Genomic DNA, 23,046 nt, shown 5'->3' with positions numbered 1-23,046 from the left:
AAAACTTCTTACAAGACTTGTCTATTGTCACTGTCTCCATTTCCTCTCTACACTTGCCTTCCTCAAACCAGTTCAACTGGGATTCTCTCCCTACCACTCTCTTGAGACTGCTCTTGGCAAGGCCTACCAATGGCCTCCATCTTGCCGAATTAAGCGGTCACTGAATTCAGTGTCAATATCTTGTGTTGATATTTTGTTCTATTTACTTCATGATTTTGAATTCTATAGTTGTATCTTAAAAACATCTCTTTTCTCATGGAGAGTCAATCTTAGTCAACTTATTGAGCATTTTCTCAGACACTGTGCAGAACAGAATGGCAAATGCTCACCTAATCCTGTGTCCAGGAGAGACACTGCTCTTCTTTATGGTACTTTTTCCACTCAGCCCAGGTAGCAATCTCAGGCTCCTTCTCAATACAGGGCTCTGGACAGCTACCACCAATGATCATAATTTACAAGCAAAATGATACCTATTTGCTACCCCTGGTTTAGACGACATGAAGACTGGATTTGATGAATCTAGATTTAACAAAATAAATATTAGATTTAAGAATAGTTTGCTTTGGAGTCTTGAGGTCTTGAAAAGACTTGGTAAATAACCTGCATTGATCTGTCGGAAACTTTCAACAGGTGGGAATTAACCTCACAGCCCCGCTGCCCTGCAGACTGTGCTCTTGCCTGCTCCTTACAAGGGCTACTTGTGGAGAAGGTATGCTTATACTTCTGGCATCTTCACCTTAGCTGGTTCACTTGGAAGGTCCCATTTACATCTGTATGCTTCACAGTATTTTTGTTCTCCTCGAGCTACATGCAAGACGGTGTTGCGGAGAGAGAGCAGACATGTGAGTGTGAACCAAAACTCTGCCACTTACAAGAAATGAGTCTTGCTTAACCTCTAATGACTCAGTTTTTTCATCTTCAGAATAAGTTTGTTCATCTTTCAACCCTTGTGGGGTAGTTGCGAGAATTAGAGAAAACGCTTAGAAAGTACCTGACACATAGTAGGTCATCAATGAATAGTATAACTAGATAGGCTGAGAATTTAGCCAAGATGTATAGCTACAAAAAGAAGTAGAGTGGGGCTGGCCTGGTAGTGTAGTGGTTAAGTTTGTGCACTCTGCTTTGGCAGCCTGAAGTTCGTGGGTTTGGATCCCGGGCATGGACCTCATCAAGCCATGCTGTGATGGCATCCCACGTACAAAATAGAGGAAGATGAGCACAGATGTTAGCTCAGGGGCAGTTCTTCTCACCAAAAAAAGTCGAGGAACCAAATTACCTTGTTCATAATAAATTTAGTGTGGTAAAATTCAGTCTCCGGGGGCCACAAATATCCACAGACACCATGAGATTGTCAGTGGTAAAAGAGAAGGACAAAGACATTATCTGGACGTCGGGGTGGGAGTATAGAGGAGAAAAATTCAGAGATGAAACAAAACACTGAAATGCTACCCTCCATTTAAGTGATTGATGTGCATGTGCTGTTCTTAGTCCACTCTGGTAAAATGGTTCTATGAATCACAGATGGGGCGATGGGAGGTAGGTGGTGATTTTAGCTTCTGCTTTGTTCATTTTATTAACAGCTATGGGGAATAGAGACCCTGAACCTCTCTTCCAAGTTAGAGCCTGTGGTTCAGCACAGGTTGCAGACCCCACCATTGTCACCTCCTCAATACCTTCCTCACCCACCAGGAGGTCATTTAAACATAGACCATGGGGCCAGCCTGGTGGCATAGCAGTTAAGTTCACACACTCCACTTCGGAGGCCTGGGGTTCGCCAGTTCGGATCCCAGGTGTGGACCTATGCTGTGGCAGGCATCCCACACATAAAGCAGAGGAAGAGGGGCACAGCTGCTAGCTCAGGGCCAATCTTCCTCAGCAAAAAGTGGAGGATTGGTGGTGGATGTTAGCTCAGGGCTAATATTCCTCAAAAAAAAAAAAAAGATAGACCTCACTTCCCCGGGAGCCAATGGAAGAGCAATGGAAGCAGAATAGCAGTGTGATCTGCCTTCTGCAACAGTCAGGGGTTGCTGTTTTGGCAGGAGGAGAGGTCTCAGTGCCATAATGAAAAAATCAGCCTGTGTCACTTATAGCCACAAGGCCCCTGTCAGTCTGACACAGCTGTAATGTAAAAATGCATCTGCTCCTACCCAAAATGCCCCAGTCTTGTCCAAGCTTTCTCCATCTATAGGACCAAAGCTATCTTGTATTCTCAGCAGCAGCATGTTTATAACAGAAATATTATATAAGTCGAGATGATAACAGAGTTCTACCCACTTTTCTGGAATACCAGGAGTATAAGCTTCCAGAACAATTCTTGCTTGTATATGACAAACACAAAAGATCTCAGAGGTTGTGGTTTAGAAATGACGTCCTTTCCCATGGAAAGGAAGCTCGCAAGCCTCAGCAGATGACCTGGGTTGTAAACGGAGACCTCTACCTCTCAGCCTAAGAGTCTGCTCTTGCTCTTTATAACCGGCTGCACGTAGCTGAGAGTGACCACACCAAAAATAAATTCAGAATCAGAATCACTGCACTCTGATGATAGCAACAGATGGCAAGGCCCTGTAGGTTATCAGGAGGCTTGTAGGTCAGGCCCAAGTTCAAAGAGGCACCACTCAAGGGAACGTGCACTGTATTTCTCCTAGTACTTCCCATGGCTCCGAGCAGAGCCATCTATCATTTTTCTGAGTGTAACATTCACCAGCTTGACCTAAGAATGTAAAAATGAAAAGCTAAATGGGAAAGTCCTGTATGGTCATTGATTTTTCACAAGCAGCCATTGACCTTGGGCTTAAGAAGTATTTTTCAAATCATAAAGCCATAGATCAGGTAGGAACCTGGAGTTAAGGGTTATCCTACAGAGAATGCACACCAAGCCTCCAACCCGCCAATCCTCTATATTCCTTCACTGTAAGAGATTCTATGCCAGCCTTGATAGCTTGTCCTAGGGCTTAATGGCTTCTCAGTCAAAAGGAACTGCATCTCATCTAATTTAAATCTCCCTTACCACACACAGTCAAAATGTATTGGCTCAAGATCATAGCACACATGCAAAAAGGCTGCTTGTTCTCCTCCATACAAATGCATATTACCTCTTAGAAGACATTTATTTTTTATTTGCAATTTGTATCTCCCACTTAATAAAATGATTAAAGTGTCAGCAGAGAATTATTAACCATACTTTCTCTCGTCTGGCCAATAAAGATCTTTTCCTTTTCAATAATTCCTGCGTGGTTTCACACAGACAAATCAATTCTGAGCTGACCTCCCTGACCTGTGGGACCCACCACTGCTAGGCTTCACCCTCCTGTCCAAATCCATTTCCACCACTCTTGCCCTCTACTCTGGTGAGGTTGTTCGTCCATGAACAGAACATCTTCAGGCCTCCTTTCACTCACGTTGAGTCTCTCATCTGTAATACTCGTTTTCCCATCCAATCTTCCATGGCACTTTCCATTTTAGCCCTTACTAGACTCTCTCTGCTTTGGATTCCTGAAAAACTGTCTGCACTCCACCATTTAGCGTTTCATAATCCCATCACCATTCACCATTGTTCCACATGAGACCTGTCCCCTCCTCATTTTTTAAGTACACTTTTTACTTTACAGCAATTTTAGATTTACAGGAAAGTTGCAAAAATAGTACTGGGAGTTCTCATATACCCCTCACCCTGTTTCAGTTCCCCCTAATGTTATCATCATACATTATGATAGCATAGTGGTCAAAACTAAGAAACCAATATTGAAACATCACTGTTAACTAAACTCCAGGTCTCATTTGGATTTCACCAGTTTTTCCTTAAAGTTCCTTTCCTGTCCCAGGATCTAATCTGGAATACCACATTACATTGAGTCGTCACTTTTCCTTAGAAGTATCTTCTTGTCTTCCAGTGAGAGTTTCTCAGTTTTTCCTTGTTTTTTCATCGCCTTGACCTTGATAGTTTTGTGAAGTACTAATCAGGCATGTCCCCCAGTTTGGGTTGTTCTGTTGCTTTTCTTATGATAAAACCATGGTTATAGGTTTTTGGAAATAATAGTACATAGGTGAAATACTCCTCTTATCACATCATATCTGGAGCATGTGACAGCCACAGGACATTACTGGTGAAGTTAACCTTGGTCACCTGGTTAAGGTAGCATTTGCCAGTTTTCTCCACTGTAAAGTTTCTATTTTTCCCTTTCCATACTCTCTTCTTTGGAAGCATGTCTAGCTCACACTCAAAGTACCTTCACACTCCTTTTTAACCACCTAATTATTTTCGCTGCAGTTTTGAAGGACCTTTCTAAATTGTCCATATCTCTTCCCAAAGTTCATCTCTAAAAGGAGTATAACACCTTAATATGGATTCAATCAACAGGATAAACATTTCAAAAACTTCTGCACACTATACTCTGGTCAGTTGTTTTTATTCTTGCTACATTACCCTACCCTATAACTCGTTGCAGCTATTAGAAATATTAATATAGAAATATAAATATCACATAGTCAATATTTTTTAATCTATCTCTTTCAAAAGGTATTTAAAAATATATAGAAAGGAAATGATCTTAGATCCTTTAAGAAACAGTTGCAGAACAAAAAAAAGAGGAGAACTGGGCTGTGAAAGACAAGGCCTATCCGGGGAGCATTTCAGCAATACTGAAGCGATGAAAAGATAAAACTGGAACTGAGAGCTCAGAGCAAGTTGAAGGAGGAGCACAAACGTAGTAAAGTGTCAGTGTAGGTGGCAGAATGGCCACAGGGGAAAGAAAGGCAGTGTGTGGAGCTGCGTTTCTCCTCTGTAGTTGTACAAATGAAGAAAAAAAGTTAGGTATTTTTATTGATTGGCTCAACATTGGGTAGAAAGTTGGGGGTGAGTGACCAATAAGATAAACTAAATTTTTAATAATTTTATGACTCTACAGCATTCAAATTAATTGGAAAATTGCCAGAGTTTTGCTTTTGTTCATGCAATGTTGATCTAGCCCAGATCAGTGTTTCCTGGTGTTTATGCAACACGACACTAGTGACATGAGACTGTTCTCCACCAAAGGTTCTGGGATCCATATATTTTGAGTGCTTTGCTATAGACTACTGCAGACTGCCATACTATAGACTAGGGATTGCCAAACTTTTTCTGTAAAGGGCCAGATAGTAAATATTTTAGGCTTTGTGGGCTACATATGGTCTCTGTTATGTATCCTTTTTTTAACAACCCTTTAAAAATGTAATATAGATTTTTAGCTTGAGGGTTGCGCAACAACAGAATATCCAAATGTACATTAGCACAATAAAGACTGAAGAGATCTGTAGGATAGAAATCTGTTAACATTGTTTAACCAGATTTATCCCAAACTTACTTAACCGTGGAAATCTTTCTCTGTTACTTATTTAACATCTCACATAAGTAGTTTATATGGAAAATACCTTGGGAAAGTCTTGCCTTTTTCACAAATAGAGAATAATGAAGTTTATCCCTACCTCACCCCATATGCAAAGAAACACTCCAGATGGCTTAAAACCATCAACAGGAAAAGTGTCGGAGACTACCTCTGTGAGCTTAGAACATGAATAGATTCCCAAGCAAGACTCCAAAAGTATTAAGCATAAGGCAAAAATCATGGACTTGACTACATCGAAATTAAGGACTTCTGTTCAACAAATAGCACAATATAAAAACTTAATAACTGAGTAAATGATTGGGTGAAAATATTTGCAATGTCAAAAATCATAAAAGATTATTATTTCAAGGAGCTCTTGCCAATTAATAAGAAAAAGATTGCAAACCTAATTTAAAACATGGGCAAATGATATGAATGAGTAATCTATAAAGGGAAAATCAGAATGATTAACACACATAAGAATAAGATGTTTGACCTCATTAGTAATCAGAGGAAAGCAAATTGAAAGAATTAAATACTCCTTTAGACTCTACATTGGTTGGCAAAAGTTTAAAAATTGGATAATAGTCAACGTTGGCAAGGATGTAGGAAAATAGTTTTTCTCATGGACTAGTAGAGGAAGCATAAGACCACCGCAACCACTCTAGAGGAAAAATTGGCAGAACTTAGCGAAATTCAGTACGTACTCACTCTTGGGTATAAACTCAGAGAATAGGATCCACAGATCCAAGGGTGACGAAAACAATGTTCATCATAGCATTTTATTTTGTGGTAAGGGCATGGGAGACAAGCTAGCTGCCCATCACTAGGGGAATGGATAAATAAAATACGGTAGGAGCTCATTTTGGAATATTGTACAGTAGTCAGAATCAATAAATTGGAGATACATAGAGCAACATAGATAGAGCTCTCAAAAATAGTGTTAAGCGGAAAAAGTAAACAGTGAGATCTATAGCATAACGTCAATTGGTTAAACTTAAAATGTATATACATATTTAAATATATGATATATATATATATTTAAAGATTCTTATCAAAGTATATATACCAAACACAGAGGTGGGGTAATAGGGATGAAGGGAAAAAATAGTAATAAGATAAAACTAGGGAGGACTTTGCACAGATGAATGATCTTATTGTATCATGAATGGAAAAGTACAATAACTCAACTCTTGCCCGCTGATGCTAAACTAAAAGTCTTAGTTATATCAATGTAAATGCCTATTACTATTCTACTTTCTCCAAGATTCATCCTCCTTCAAAGAGAAAAATTAAGTTGATCGTATGGTCTTTATCCCCACACTGACCTATTGATCAGTACTCAATAGAGAACACCTTGATTTAAACACATTAAGAGAATTTTTTATGTGGGAAAATATACATAACACCAAATTTATCGTTTTAACCACTGTTAACTGTACAATTCGTAACATTGTGTATTCACAGTATTGTGCAACCATCACCACCATCCAGAAATTTTTCATCTCCACAAACTGAAATTCCACACCCATTAAACAATAACCCCCCACACTTCCTCACCCCAGCCCCTGGCAACCACCATTCTACTTCCTATTTCTATGAATTTCATTATACTAGGTACCTTATATAAGTAGAATCATAAAATGTTTGTTCTTTTGTATCTAGCTTATTTCACTTAGCATGATGTCTTCAAGGTTCATCCATGTGGCAGCATGTGTTAGAATCTCCTTCCTTTTAAAGGCTGAATAATATTCTATTGTACATATATACCACATTTTGTTTATCCATTCATTCATTGATGGACACTCAAGTTGTTTCTACCTTTTGGCTGTTGCAAATAATGCTGCTATGAATATTGGTGTACAAATATCAGTTTGAGTCTCTGCTTTCAATTCTTTTGAGTGTATACCCAGAAGTGGCATTGATGGATCCTATGATAATTCTATGTTTAATTTTTTGAGGAACCTACACACAGTGTAAGTGTACCATTTTTCATTTCCACCACAGTGCACAACAGTTCCAAATTCTCCACATCCTCGCCAACACTTCTTTTTTAAAAATTTTTTTTGTTATTAAGGTATAATTGATCTTATTTTATATTTTGTTTTGTCTTTTATAATAATCATTCTAATGGATGAGAAGTATCTCATTGTGATTTTGATTTGCATTTGCCTAATGATTAGTGATGTTGAGCATCTTTTCATGTGATTGCTGACCAGGAAGAGAACATTTTAAATTACACAATAAATTAAGAAACTCGTTTTATCTATTTCTCTGCATAACTTCTTCCATGAAGTCTTGAACACTGATATATTGATTTGAAGTCTTTGTTATAGAATAAAACAAAAGAAAGAAAAAAATACTGAAAGCTTTAAGGATGCCTAGAATTGTCAGCCAGTTAATCAGCATTCACAATTCATTTTTCTGAGCAAGTATTAATGCTTACCCAATGTCTTAATCAGGGCAGACCATTTGCAGTAATGACCCCAAAATCGTAGTGGCTTAACATGGTAGATGTTTTTATTGTTCACATCACACTCCAATGAGTGTCAGCAGGGAGCTCTGTTCCACAGTCATTCAGAAACTTGGCCTCCTTCGGGCTAGTAGTCTGCCATCTTAGGAGAGCTTTGGAGTCCGCCACTGGATCCTCCGCAGTTGGCCTGCTGTTGAAGAAAGAAAGTATAGCCCAAAGGCATCCCAACTGTTAACTGCCCAGTCTGGGGCTGACACCCATCACTTCCTCTCAAATGCCACTAGTCATACGGCCCCACTTAGATGCAAAAGAGCTAGGGAACGTAGCCAACGAAGAAGAGAATGCCAATTTTAGTGAAAAGTTGCCGAGTCTTTGCCACAGCTAATAATAAGAGGTTAGAGGAGAATTTTAGATTTGAGAAGAATTTTTTAAAATACAGATTTCTTTTACTGTCTAGAAATTATTTTTAAGACTGCGAATTATTTACTGGTTATAATTCTTAAATTTTGTACCAAAAGTATATGACTTTCTCAAAGAATACATTCTCCTGAGTACCTGGAGTGATAATTTTGTTAGTGTGATTCTTGGATTTTGTTAGTGTGAACTCTATTCATGTCCCATATGTAAACAAAAGCTCTCTGTGAAAAAGCAGTTCATTTTGGGAGGTACTATAAGATATGCAAGAGTTTCTTGAGTGTGTAAAAATAATGTGGATTGATTTTCCCAGATGGAGAAGCAGGATGAAGCAAATGCACCTAGGACCTCAGCATTCATTCCACCTTTGCATATTTTGTATCAATTTCAAGCGAGATCACAAACTACAACCTGCTACTACAGGACTGCAAAGTCAGAGTAAATTTCCTATCACAAAATTATCGAGGGTAAAAAACGCACACATGAGGATCTCAGCAAAATGGGCTGAATTAGAGCTTTTCAGCACACACTCTGAAAAACAGAAACACAAAACGATCACGGGCGGGCTATAAATTGTCCCGAGTTACACAATGGAGTAATAAGACAGACGACCTGGAAAATGTGAGCTGGCAGGGTTGTCTGAGATTGATTAGTTTGCTGCACTAATGCTCAGGTAATAGGATGCCTTTCAGCTCTATTCTGCTTATTTTAGTTCAGATTTGTTTTCCCTACTGCCTTAAAAATTAGAAGCGATCCTGTCGCTTCATCCCTGCAATCATACAGAAGCTCACTCCCTTCGCGTTCCTCCAAAATACACAAATGCGATCTTTTTTTCTCTGCAACAAAAATGCGGTTCACGTTCATCCACTGTCATCAACACAGTTTCACAAAGGACTTCCTAAGGGACTAGTTTCAAAACATTGCAAAATGTCAAGAATTGGACAGGAGGATGAGAAAACAAAAAGGCAACAATCTAATAGATGCAAAGAAGGAAGCCATGAGCAAGTTACAAAATTGAAGAGAGAGATGTGAGTGAATCAATCTCTAGGCTACAGACTTCACAGGGAAACTGAAAAGGAAGCATTCGTTCCAAACCCACTAAGGAGAGGCCTGACGAGGTGTGTCAAGGGGCATGTGGGGAATTTCAGAGCCACGTTTTGGGAGTAGGCAGAAAATCAACCAAACAAATCAATTTAGAAGAGATAGCCATGGAATGACTTGATGCAGAGGGGACAATGGGAAAGACAAAGGACAAGCTTAGGAGTAGATACATGATTTGCAGCCTGTCAAAAATCTCCAACATGAAAAGTTATGCTGTAGGCAGTCTTTTATAAACCTCCATCTAGGTAATCCTAGTTAAATTGCTTTCTGCTGGGGAGAACTCCAGGCTAATCCAACCTGGAGCTTTCGCATAGAGGTTTGTGAGCTGTCAATGTGAGTATTCTGTTATCTGAGGGGGTGTTGTGCACAGAAAATATTGTTTATAGTTACTGGATTTAGAGTTAAACTAGTTGATGAAATAACAAATTTAAAATATTGTTTACTTTAAGACCTGAGGTTAAAAATCTTATTAGACTATTTATGTATCTGGTAAATTTTGTAAAACAAAATCCAGGAGGTCTTTGATTGGTACCTGACCCACTCACATTGAACATTCTAAGCATCTGTCACAATGAATCCCATTTACAAACTTAATCTGATCCTTTTCAACATTTTAAAGTTCATTACTAAAAATAACGTATTCCATTTCTTTTTAAGCCCTTCAAATGCCTAAATAGGGAGGCTTACAAGCAGAAGAAGTAACACTTACTTGAAGTACTTAGAAACTTTTGTAAATCTAATGAATTAAAATTTTAAGTTCTTTTAAACAGTGTCATACTGCTTACAGGCTAAGTCCATTTTTTGTATTCCTTTTTGCTTAAATGACAAGCCTAAAATCAATTACACATTTTAAATCAGATGCACAAGAGTGACCTGTCAGTTTCTCTAAAATACTAAATTCTCTAAGACATGACATACACTTTTACTATCAAGCGTTCATGAAATATTCCTATACTTAACACATGTGTATTAATATTAAGGATTTGTTATACTTTGTCATCTCTATATTCAATTCTTATCTTATAGTTTCATATCTTAGGCAAATTGGGGTTATTACCTTGACAATGACCGCAATAGGATCATTCTCTCAGGCAGCCTGAGATTGCTTATTGATCACAGATCTGAGGCCAGCATACAGACTTGGGGGATGAATAAATCCAATAGGATTCTTTCTGAGTCATTGAAGGACATACTGAGCCTTTTGGAGATGACCTCTATGACAATGAAGAGCATCAAATCCCATATCCTTCAGATAGGGTGAGTTGCTCCTGGTTTAAAGTTATACTTTATGTAATTCTTTCAGCTGATAATCTCAAGTCATCAACACCTTACCCAGACTATACTATTTTCTTTTGTATATCACTGAATTTTAGATTCTTTTCTTATTATTCATGTCTGTAGACCACCAACTTCCTGGCTTTTTAATGAAATCCACTCCTCTCACACTTTTTCATGCTGTGTGGTTACAACTCTAAGCTGATCTAGGAGCAGGACGAGGAAACGCAGCAAAGGGGATGGACTTGTGTGTGGATTCTGTCACTGATTCTGGACCGGGTGACTCAGCCTAGAGGGACCAAAGAGAATGTTTTCTCCATAACACCTCCCCCGAGTGTCCCATTCAAACTTCCTTCTCTTCCGTGCTGCCAGTTCCACAGTAGTACAGGGCATGTGCAAAGTGCAGCATGTCCTATTTTACTGCGATGAGCAGGATCTCAGGTCACAAGCTGTAAATTAGTTGCCTGTTCTCAGTCCCCGGCCACTCCATGCGGTTTGACTTAGCTCCAAGTATTCACATGTGGTAGGCTGAATAATGGCCCGCAAAGATGTTTGTGTCCTAATCCCCAGAAACTGTGACTGCATTATCTTATATGGCAAGAAGGACTTTAGAGATGTGATTACATTAGGGATCTTGAGATGGAGAGATTATCCGGGATGATCCAGGTGGGCTCAACAGAACTACGAAGAGTCCTAATAGAGGGAGGCTGAAGATGAGAGTCAAAGAGGGAGATATAATGGAGGAAGGAAGAGATTAGAGCAAATGGAGGAAGGGGCCACAAGCCAAGGAATGCAGGTGGTCTCCAGAAGCTGAAAAAAACAAGGATTTTCCTCTGAAGCCTCCAAAAGGAACCAGCCCTGATGACATCCTGACTTTAGCCCAATGAAACTGATTTTGGACTTCTGAACTCCAGTACTGTAAGAGAACAAATTTGTGTTGTTTTTAGCCAATACATTTGTGATAATTTGTTACAGCAGCATTAGGAAACTAACAGGACCAGTCTCTTCCAGACAGCTGTGATTTTGGTCATGCTGTGTGGCTCCTCCTCAGATCTGAACTTCGAATATCACAGTGCCCTTTCTGCCGAGGCCACCCCTATCTTCATGCAGTAGGGTCATTGGTCATGTGCTCTCAAATGCATTCCCCTGCAAGCTGCATTTTCCGGACTCCCATCACCTGGCTTCTGGCAGGAACCAGCCAATGGAAGATACTAGAAGACTAGAGGGCAGGATGGAAGGAGAAACCAGTGCATTTCTTACCCTCTTTCTATGCCATGGAGAGGGTACCTCCAGGAGTCACTGCGTCTCCTCCACAATTCCTGCTCCCAACTGTCAGGATGACCCTCCTAAGTCCTGGCCTCCACAGTGCAGGACGCCCATCCTCCCCCCCTACCCTCCTCCTCCCCGCTCCACGAAACTATCACTGTGGCTCTACCACCTCCTCCCTTGTCCCTCTAGCCAGGGGTGGGAGCAGCTGCTTTCTCTATTTGCTCATCTGTGTTGCCTCACCTTCCCCCGTTTGGCTTTTCAATTCTTCTAAACACAGTGTATCTCATTTTCTGTAATAAATTTCCACCATGAAAAAACTTGAGGCGTTTCTGTATTGTGCCACAGTAATACTGTTTTTCTCCGTGTCCTCGGTCATTGCAGTGCGGGGAGGGAATGTGGCTCTTTTCTGATCCTGCAGTCTACCTCGGAACCTGAGAAGTTTCCTGCCTCTCACTTCTCTAGGCCTCCTGGAATCCTGACCCAGAAACGTCCTCTGACTCTGGCCCACAATTTCCCAAGCCCTGCCTTTTCCTGAGGGTATGCCCTTGAATATTTTTTAATTTCATAGCATCTCAACAGTCTTCTTCATACTAATTTACCATTTGTATATTAGTCACCAACTCTGGCTATCTTAAGCTAAAGGAATTTGTTGGAAGGACACAGGGCTCAGAGAATCAACAGGAGGCTGGAGGCATAAAACCTTTAAAGTCAGCAGGAACCGAGGGAACCCAGAGGACGAGGTACAAGAAGAGCCACCGCCACGCAGTGCCGTGGGTTGGTCAGCCCCTGCCCAGGCTCCTGCGATGACAGTCCGTTTCTCAAGTCCTTTCAGCACCTGCTCAAGATTCCAATTCCTGAGACAGTGAGTCTGATTGGTTGAGCTCAGATGGTGTGTTGTCCCTTAGGGAGAGAAGGATGGATTCCTTTCAGTTTCCTTAGAGGAAGGCATGTGCTCTCTGTGCCATCAGGTTGACACATGTCGGGGAAGCACAGTTCCCTCCAATGAAATCAGGATGCTATGAAAGGGTATTGATGTTGGATGGCCAATAACAATAAAATGACCATTTTCTACCCATTATCTTGTGTTTCCAAATCCATGACTGACCTTTTTGATATTAACCTTCTCACAGCTCCACATTTCTATTTTATCTCACAAACTCTTTGTTCACCTTTTAATCCGCATCTTTTGAAAAGGCATTATTCTTGGACTGTATCGTTGATGGTTTAGGATTTTTTCAAACTATTTTTTATAATTAATTTCATCATCTGCAACATATTTAATGAATGTGAAGTGTGAAGACACATTGTATTATCATCCCCTGTAAAGCAAGTTCAAATGAGACATAACATTTCCAGGCATTGAATAAGTTCCCCAGTTTAGTGCTTTGGGATTCCAGTAGACATCTGGGATAAATAAGAGGGTTTTTTCTTTTTAAACTTCTGGTTTAACTGTCAACAAAACAGCATGTTCTCCACAAAAATGCTCTTAAGATGCATGGTATTTCTCCAGTGAGACAAACATACCATTCACCAGTCATCAGATATTTATAAAGGGAGTCCTTACTTCACTATTGCTCCACTGCCCATCAGGAAAGGTTTCAAGCCTCAGCCTTCATTCCTAGGTTTTCTGTATCAGCCAAATCTCCTTCCCAGGAGCCCTCATAAGTTTCATCTGCACCATGCTTGCTGTAGCAGATGAAATCAAGTTGTTGCACGTGGCGCACATCAGTGCTTTGGTGCTGGGACCAAAGTGAACATTTGGTAAACAAGCCCGCTGCCTTAAATTCCCCCTGAATCACTTTTCCTGTTACACAACCATTTGGTAAAGGATATGCAGTCCACACAGACGAGTGGTGAAAACAGTGGCATTTCTCTAAACCAGCATCAGTCTACAGAATAGGAATGGGACTCTTGCTTCTTTTGCTTTGTGCCACAGGCCTACAGATGCTGACCCTCTCCAGGACGCTGCTGCAGAATGACCTCTCCCCCTCTCTCAGACACAGAAACCTCCACCAGCTCATGCTGGCTGCCCAGGATGTATTATGTAAAGCTTACTGGGTACTGCCTGTGGTGAGTCACCAGGTCAGATTGCGCTTGTCTAGAACAGAGAAATCCTTAACAAAACGCACAAGGTTTCCAAAGAAGGAGGAAGTTATTGATAACTTTCCTTCCATCATTCTGAGCTACATCACTAACTTGTCTTCTGTGTTATTTTTGGAAGCAATTTCATTCCTTGCTTCTTGGTCCCTGGTTACTTATCTTACTTTAGCATATTTCATAAAGAAGATGAAGAAGATCAGCCTCTTTTTTGTTATGCTTTGTCTTCTTTAGAATCACAGCACAGCATTCACATACCACATACCAAGGGACTATTTAAAAATATGAAAACAAACGACAATATTGTCTGCCTCATACAAGCTCAATAAATACTTGTTGATGAACTGCCAACCCCCAACCAAAAAGAGAAGGAATGTCAGTTATACAACGATTCTCTTTATAGCAAATTCAAGAGCATTCACTTATTCACTCATTAAATTTATTGAGTGCCTACCACAGTCAGGCACCAGACTAGGCACAGGGGAAACAATAGCAAACAGAGCAAGATATTGTCCTTGCTTTGGAGCAACAGATATTAATCAAATAATTACACAGATATGCAAACTACAATGGTGACCAATGTTAGGAAGAGATACGAAATGCTATAAAAACCTACACTAATGGGGTTTGATTAGCTAGGCAGGTCAGGAAAGCCTTCCCTGAAGAAATGGTACTTGAGTTGAGATCAGAAAGATGAGTGGAAGTTACTCAGCTGAGAAGAGCATCCCGGGCTAAGAGAATAGCTTTGGGGCAGGAGGGAGTATTGGTGGTAAACACAAAGAACTGGAAAGTCATTGTGTTTAGACAGAGAGAATGAGGAAACTCAGGGAAGGATAGGAGCCTGAAAACCTAACCATGGGCCACACTAAGGAGTTGTCTTATCATAAGAACTATGAGAAGTCACTGAAAGATTTCTCAGGCCCTGGAACAAGAAGACCAGGATCGGGTTCAAGGATGGGGAACATGAAACCTGTGGGTACCAGTCAGTTCCCCTCCTGGGCTTTTTGAAGCATCAAAGTGGATATAAGAAAAGCATGGGCAAAAGATACCTGCCAGGTTCCCCCTCTGGTTCTCATGGGTCTCATAGTCTCATGGGTCTCAGTAGTTTGTCAGAGTGACCAATCCCTTAAATGTGACAGTCCTTGAACCGTGGAGTTTCCAGTATTTTTTTGTCTACCCACGTAAGGAACAATTCTGGCCACTCAGCAGTCCACATTACCCAGGCCTAAAGTCCCAGTTCTGCATGATGAAATTCTTGCTGGACTGTATTTAAGGATTTTCTGTGTCTTTGTTGCAGAACCTAGGAATTCTCTGTTTAGAGACTTTCTATTGGCAAAGCCTGCCTGTTGTTGATCACAAGGGTTTTGAAAAAGGATGAGTAATACAGAGGTTTTTGTTCTGGAAGCATCACTCTGGCTGCAGTGTGTGGGACAGTTACAGGAGGACCACAGTGGGCGCAGTGGGAGCAGGTAGGAGGTGAGGTGGTTTGGACCAGCATGGGGATGACGTGCTACTTATTTAGTTATTTAGGAGATAAATGTCAACGGGGCTTGGTGGGTGATGTAGGGATGAGATTCTAGGTTTATGAATCACTCAACTAGATGGATTCTCAAACTCATTAAAAACCCATAATAGGAGGGCTTCCACATGGAAGGAGCTTGGAAGTTGCCATTCCATCCTAACAACAAGTAAAAAGCTGAACAGACTGAAAAATCAACAGCTCTTCTTGGATCCACAAGAGGAAGGAGGCAAACTGTTGCCCCATGATCAGGAAGACAGACAGCAGAATACAGGGAGTTAGGGCTCACCAGAGCAGAAACTGCCATGGGAGCCAGTGCCCGGGAGGGAAAACATGATCTGCAATTGATGAATTGCTGGATCCCGTGTGTGGACAACTCTGAGTTAAGAACTCCAGGGGGCCCCAGTCATGCAGGGGATAGAGGGACAAACATTGTGAGATTTACCTCCAGGAGCTCCACCAGGTTCCCACAGTAAACATCAGAGAAAAAAATTCCCTCATGTTTCCAGCAGGGGGAAGGGAAAAGGAACCATTTTGAAATACACCGGAGCACTCTACTCTTCTTAACAAAAGCAAGGGGAACTAGTTAACCAGAACTTAACCTGCTGGGGTATTATCAGAGCCTAACTGACCAGGAGAAGGGAAATACCCAGCTCCAGCCAGCTCTAGCCATCCTGTCCCACCTAAGAGGGGAGAAAAAAAAAACTGAGAAACGCTTGTGAAGGTCACAGTCCAGAGGCACAGGCTAAGACTGAGACGTAACCACAGGACTATAGAACTCTTCTCCTCCCCACGCCTCGCCACCACATCACTAAAGGCCCATTTACAGCAGTTTCTTTTGCCCTGAATGTCATGTTCACCTATCAAGAAAAAATTATAAAACATACTAAAAGAAAAAAACACAGTTCGAACAGACGGAACGAGCACCAGAACCAGACATGGCAGGGACGTTGGAATTATCAGATAGAAAATTTAAAACAATATGATTAATATCTTAATTATAAGGCATATAACATCTTATAATGGTTCTGATGGATAAAGTAGACAACTTACCAGAACAGGCAAACAATGTAAACAGAAAGATGGAAATTCTAAGAAAAAAACAAAAAGAAATGCTAGAGATGAAAAACACTGCAACAGAAATGAAGATGCCTTTGTTGGGCTTGTTAGTAGACTGGACATAGCTGAAGAAACAGTCTCTGAGCTATAAACTGGTAATAGTGCCATTCGTTAAGATAGGGAACAGGGCAAGAGGACCCAATTAGGTCTTGGATATGTACATCATCAAAAGCAAAACTTTTAAAGATGAAATGTTTCTCTCCATGCTGAGAAGGAACTGTGGCAGGTTTGCCCTGTGTACAGGGAAGTGCGTAGGAACTGTGTGGGAAAGCAAGATGGGGAAAAACTGGGCCAATGAGGAAAGACACAACTTCGATGGAAACCACAGGTAGTTGTTATTTTCCATACCATTTTCTTAAGACTACAGAACAAAGTGTATGAAGAAGCTATGCAGATAAACATAGGAGACACCAAGATGGAAAGAATTTCCCAAGTATTCATTATCCATCAATTGAAATTTTTTATGCTCTGAAGCCAAGTAAGGCAGAGAAACTAGATGTTAGATATCTGTTAGACTCCAACAGATGATAGCTGGTGTTCAGAGGTCAGGCTCTATGGAACATCAGCACAGCTCCAGGCGTGGTGATGAGAATCTTGTTTGGTGGGAATGAACCAAATCCCCCCAGCATGTCTAAGATCCATTCTATTCCTAAAATTTGATAATGCTGTATTCACTCCAAACAAGACTCAAAACACAGGCCATCATATCTCTGATCTGTTTTTGATCTCACAGGTGCGTGTCACATCTTCCTTCTTATGGCCACAAGCTTAAGTTGGCATAGAATTGGGGTATTAGGCCCATCTGGCTGGAAATTCCCTAATAAGCCTGGGAATTCCAAAGGTGATGATGGAGCCCAAGGGGAAGAGAAGGTAGGGATGCTGCAGAAGCACGGATCACAGCAGGGGCCAGTGAACAGGTCCCCTTCCAAGACTCTGCCCTCCCACACCAGTTATTCAGTCAGCACTGGTATTGCATTTGGCAACAGAAACATAGAGAAATGTAAGGTGACTTGGAGTGCTAATTCAAACTATACCTGGCAAATATTATCAGCCCCCTCATTTCCACTAAAATAAATCAGTTGAACTATTTTTATTCAGTAATTGTACTCTGATTTTAAACAGTTACTAGAAGCTAAAACTTAGCTTTTAGCTTCAGAGTGATGCTCATTGTTAATTTTTAATCAGTCTGCTGTATCAGTGTCCATTTACGGATGACAGACAATTAAAGCAGAAACACCTTTGTTTATATGTTTTGTCTGCAGATGTATGTCTACAGATGAGAAGGAACAAAGGAACTCATTTACTGAGAAGCAGAAGATGGGCCTTTTCTCCATTTAGAGACAAGCAGTACAATCCTGTGGGTGAACAAGGTTTCAACACCTGCTGCAGGATGGAGAAGAAGGGCTTTGGGCTAAGTACCAATCCCGGCATACTGGTGCTAACTCGGCTATTTTTGCACTATTCATTGCGATGCACCAATGTGAGGGGCAACCCTATAAATATTACCTGCACTATAGTGGACCATAACCATACCATCAAGCTGCAGACTGAGAACTCTATGATCATTTTTGCAGAAAAAAATATATAAAGTATTTTATTCCTTAATGCAAGCGTAAAAGGGTGAAATTAAGCTGAACTACAGCTATACCTGGCATGATACTCAAAAGCATGGATCACTGGAAGTTGAGAGGAGCAACCAAGAGAGAGGGTGATGAACCAGAACACAAAAGGATCTTGGCAAACCGGAAGGGTGTATCGTATCTATCAAGCTGACGTTTAATAGGATGAGTATAAGGAATTTCCCTCGCAGCCAAAAACCAATTCCACAAGTGTAGGTTGGAGGATATGTGGTTTAGCGATAACACAGGAAAAAAGTTTAAGGTTTTCATTTATTTTACAGTCCATATGATGTGAATACACAAGAATAATTAATCTTGGTTCCATTTATAAACTATGAAAGTATCGGATAAAATATATGTAAATATTTTGCTCTGGTAAAACCTCAATACAACCTGATTATTGTACCCATTTCTCAGGAATACCTAAGAGGACCTATTTTGGTTAGGATAAGTCTAGGCTACTGATTCAATGAGATCCATTGACAGAGTGGCTTAAAGAACAAAGAAGCTTGCTTCTCTCTTGTGTAATAGTCCCAGGTGAGTGCATTAGGATGGCAAGTGGCTCTGTTCTGTGCAGTCATTCAGGGAACCAGGTTCCTTCCACCATCATTACTTCATCACCCACTGGGGTGTTATCATCTACTACAGGGTGGCCACTATGACCAGGTTTCAGTTGAAGGGATAGAGAAAGGGCATAAGGAAGACATAGCCACTGTCTTAAGGTTCTGAGCAATAATTGGCACTCATCACTTCTGCTCATATTCCACGGTCACCCAGTGTGCCCATCCCTAACTGCATGGGAGGCTGGGGAAGGGAGCTGCCCCAACCACCTGACTATAATTCTACGGTAATGAAGGAAAGAAAGAACCGATTTTGGTGGCTAGACCGTAGTCTCTGCTACAAACCATTGAAGAAACAGCGATCAGAGTCACGGGGACAAGTTGCATATTGTGTTAAGAACCTATCACATTAGAAGAAAATAAGCATTGTGTTTCCCGTGAAAGCGATTAGACTAGTTTAGTTCTGTGTGGCTAAAGGGGCTCAAACTAAGATAAATAGGTAAAGGACTTTCTAAAATGGTTATCAGAAGATAAGAGGGCTTCCTTCTAGAGGCGGAAATTCCCTCTTACTAGAGGTGTTTGAGCAGAAGCTGGAAGACCTTTGAACTTCTTTTAGGGGTTTTATAATTTTTTCAGGCATTCTCAGTGGCCAAGTGAGATCATTAATGCCCCTTTCCAGCACTGGGTTTCTAAGATTCTATCTAAACTTGTGTTTTTAGGTAATGGGGTAAGGGAAGGGAATCTCAAAATGTCTTAGGTGCTTGCTGTATGGAGGCCTCACAACAACCTTGGGAGGCAGGCCTTGTTCACATGTTACCGATGCTCAGAAAGGTTAAGGACCCAGAGCTATTAGGTGGCATTACTGGAAATGCAATCAACACTGGTCTGATTTCTAAACCCACCAGGTTACCATCTTGCTGCTGCCTCCCACAACGAAAGTCAAAACTGAATTGTGTTCCCTCTTATTTACTTTCACTCTCCCCCCACGCTCTAAATCCTTTATCTTATCAGGGTCCACTATCTAGATGGGACTGGCTGTTCTGTAGGATTTAGCACAAGAAGATCGGATCACTTTGACATCTGGTCCTTTTTCCAGCTCTTTCCACTGGGGCAAATAGCTTATTCATCACCCACGTTATCCCTCAGCCCAGAGGCAGAGCTGCCTATTCATTCAGCAGCCTCTGCCCCTCGCTCCTCCCTAAGATGGGTGCCGGGATTCTCCTGTAACCCCAGACCAGACCACAGGGAATCATTTTCTGCTTTCACCTGCCAGTGTTGTGGACAAAAGTCAGGTTTAATTTGAAATTAATTCTCCAGCCCTTGTGCATTGAAATGGATGTCAGAAGTGAATTAATCACCACCAAAGCTTCCACCATAGAAAATGTACCCAGATTCCCTCCAAAGAGAGGATGACTCATGTGAGCACCTGTTTTGTCTCCTTAGTAACTGGTCTTCGATTTCCCTTTTGTATTTGCATGCAGGCGAGCACAGCAAATTGACTGGGGGAAGGGAAGAAGTTCACGGCATACGGCATATGGAGTGTGCTCTCGGCAGAATGTCACCTGTAACACTTTGCAGACCATCTTGCGCTTTGTGCACTCACTTGGCGTCTCTGTTATAACCCCAGCATTGATTCAACTGCAGACTCAGGGTGAACATAAGTCTGGAAAATTATTAATGGTCTCAGGGAAGGTTTGGTGACACACAATGAAATTGGTACTGGTGTAATCTCTGTATTGGGAAGATACATTCATCTCTGTATTAGAAATATGCCTTTCTTGCCTTTAACCTTTGCTGCAATTAGAGTTAGGCACACAACTCTATCAAGAAGGAGGTGGGTGGGGTGGAAGGGAGAGGTTCAACCAAACCACTCTTCCGGCTTAACCACAGGAAACGATATTCTGAGAATTGGTTTTATGTGGTTCTGTGTGGTTTTGTCTATCTTTTTCACAGAGCCCTCTCTCGCAGGCACTGTGGTAAAATACAAAGAATATTTGGATCAAGAGCTTGACACCCACGTCCCGGTATGTCCTCAGCCACTAATGAGCTGGTGCCTGTAAACTAATCACTTGGCTTCTCTGGGTTTCCTCTTTGGAAACTGAAGGATCCAACTAGATGACGCCATTATCCCTCTCAATTCTGAAACTGGGACTCCATTTCCCAGGATCTTATTGAGTTTTAAAGTTAAAACTAGGTAGCTTAACACTTAAATTTATTGGGCCAGAGATCATCCAGAATGGAAGGTTACCTATCCTGGCCTTTTATTTCACAAATCACGTCCAGAGAAGTTAAGTCACTTGCCTGAGATCACATGGAATTCAAGTCTTTTCATAGATTTACTTTTTAGTTTATACTTTTTTCATAATTCAACATGCTTGTGGTTGCAATCAAATAGCTCCAGAAGATTTGTTATGAAAAATAGTAGTTCTCAGCTGCCTTCCTTTTTCTACTCCCCAAAGGCAGCTACTTTAAAAAATGTTTTTAACAAATTCTCTTGGGTATTTACCTCAATATCTCTAAATAATATACTGTTTGAGCTTCAGCTATTGCCTCAACTACAAAACACAGATTTCTCATCCCCTCTTCTCTCTGTGTGGTTATATATCATAATTTTATGGTCACATATCACTTAACAAGGGGGATACATTCTCAAAAATGTATCGTTAGGTGATTTCATCATTGTGCGAACATCATAGAGTGCTCTTGCACAAAACTAGGTGGTGCAGCCTGCATCATACCTAGGCTATATGGTACTAATCTTGGGGGAACCATTGTCATATATGTGATCTGTCATTGAGCGAAAAATCATTATGTGGCACATGACTGCACTTCCATCGGTAATCTGTGTTAATTTGAGGACATAAATATTATTCACAGTTGAACTATGTAGCATATTATAATTACTTTCCCTTTATGCTTTCTTTTCCCTGAAGTTAATAGTTATCATGTTTTTATTTCGTTAATTTTTTATGAACATCACAAATTCAACCCAAACTCCCTATAATTGTGGCTATATTGTATTTTGAAACTCGTTTAGGTGTGGTACAAACTTCATCTTCTCGAAGACATATCTCCCAGGACCTTCTGATCTGATCGACCTCAGTCTGGACCAGTTTTTCTCAAGGCCTCCTGTACAGTGGTCTCAACTTGTTCTCCCCGTTGACTGTCCTCCTGGGAATACCCTTCACCTCCCTCTTGTTTTGGATCTTCAGCGTCCTGGATCCCACATATTCTGTCTTGGTTTAATCCCCAATTTTGACAGACTATTTCTTCCAGTAAATTCCTAAGAAGAGGTACACGGAAGGTAAATTTTTTGAGACCTTGTATGTCTGAAATGTTTTTATTTTTCCCTCAAGATGATTGATAGTTTTTCTGGGTATACAATCCTGGATAGAAAATTATTTTTTTCCTCAGAAGTTTGAAGGCATTTGTGCATGTTAATATGATCCAGTGTTGCTGTGGAGACAAGTAGGGCTTTTAAACTATTTGTGAAGGGGTGCTTTCTGACTTTGACGCAGATGTTCATGGGATCCCTAAGAGATCACTAAGCTTCTTTGTGTTCATCACATTGACTCATCTGCATCTTTTCCTGTACCTGCCACTAACTACTTGTTTGCCTCAGGGCTCGGTTCATAAATCCCTTCTTTTTCTGCAGCTTCATTTACAATGAAAACGTGACTGACACATGGACTTACTACTCTCATAGTGATGTGAGTTTCAATGAAATAAGCATGCACTGTGGAAGTATTTGCTTGACAAATAGTACCTGGATACTCACAAAATCTGACAGGAATTTTATTTCCTTAATACCCACTAGTTTCCTTCACAAAAGCTTTAATAATAAAATAATAGCCAATGGTAACTATTTCCAAAGAGAGTTTTCATTGAGGATACATTAATTGTACTAAAATACTATTAGTTGTAGCCTTATACATTGTTTGAAAATATGTAAATAGCAGATAGCCCAAAAAGAGATGCTTGTTGAGAGAATATTGGATTAAAAAGGCAAACATCTATCTTTCTTTCTTCCTCAAATCTCTTCAAATGACAAAAAAGATTTTAAGGAGATAAAAAAGGAACAAGCTTATAATGTCACTGGAAGACAAGGGGGTGGGTGCCACTAATGACCCAGGGCATATGGGAATTCTTGGAGGAAAGAAATCAGGTGGAAATTGCAGCTACAATAGCAACTTTAAAAACCTTAAAGGATTACTATAATTAACTTTATGCCAATTAAGTT

General features: G+C 40.6%; 1 long non-coding RNA gene across 1 annotated transcript in view; it reads left to right on the top strand.

Annotated features, from left to right (window-relative positions):
• LOC139076340 (uncharacterized) overlaps positions 1 to 22,668 on the top strand; it is a 41,008-nt gene extending 18,340 nt beyond the window's left edge. Inside the window, exons 2-4 of the long non-coding RNA XR_011527834.1 lie at positions 17,890 to 18,783; positions 20,288 to 20,830; positions 21,844 to 22,668. This is a non-coding gene — a long non-coding RNA (uncharacterized lncRNA). The remainder of the gene's footprint in view (positions 1 to 17,889; positions 18,784 to 20,287; positions 20,831 to 21,843) is intronic.
• Positions 22,669 to 23,046: the final 378 nt, after the last annotated feature.

Source organism: Equus przewalskii, chromosome 16, assembly GCF_037783145.1.
Source record: "Equus przewalskii isolate Varuska chromosome 16, EquPr2, whole genome shotgun sequence".
Classification (NCBI taxonomy): domain Eukaryota; kingdom Metazoa; phylum Chordata; class Mammalia; order Perissodactyla; family Equidae; genus Equus; species Equus przewalskii.
Note: the sequence above shows the minus strand (reverse complement) of the source record. Positions and strands in the feature narration are given on the sequence as shown.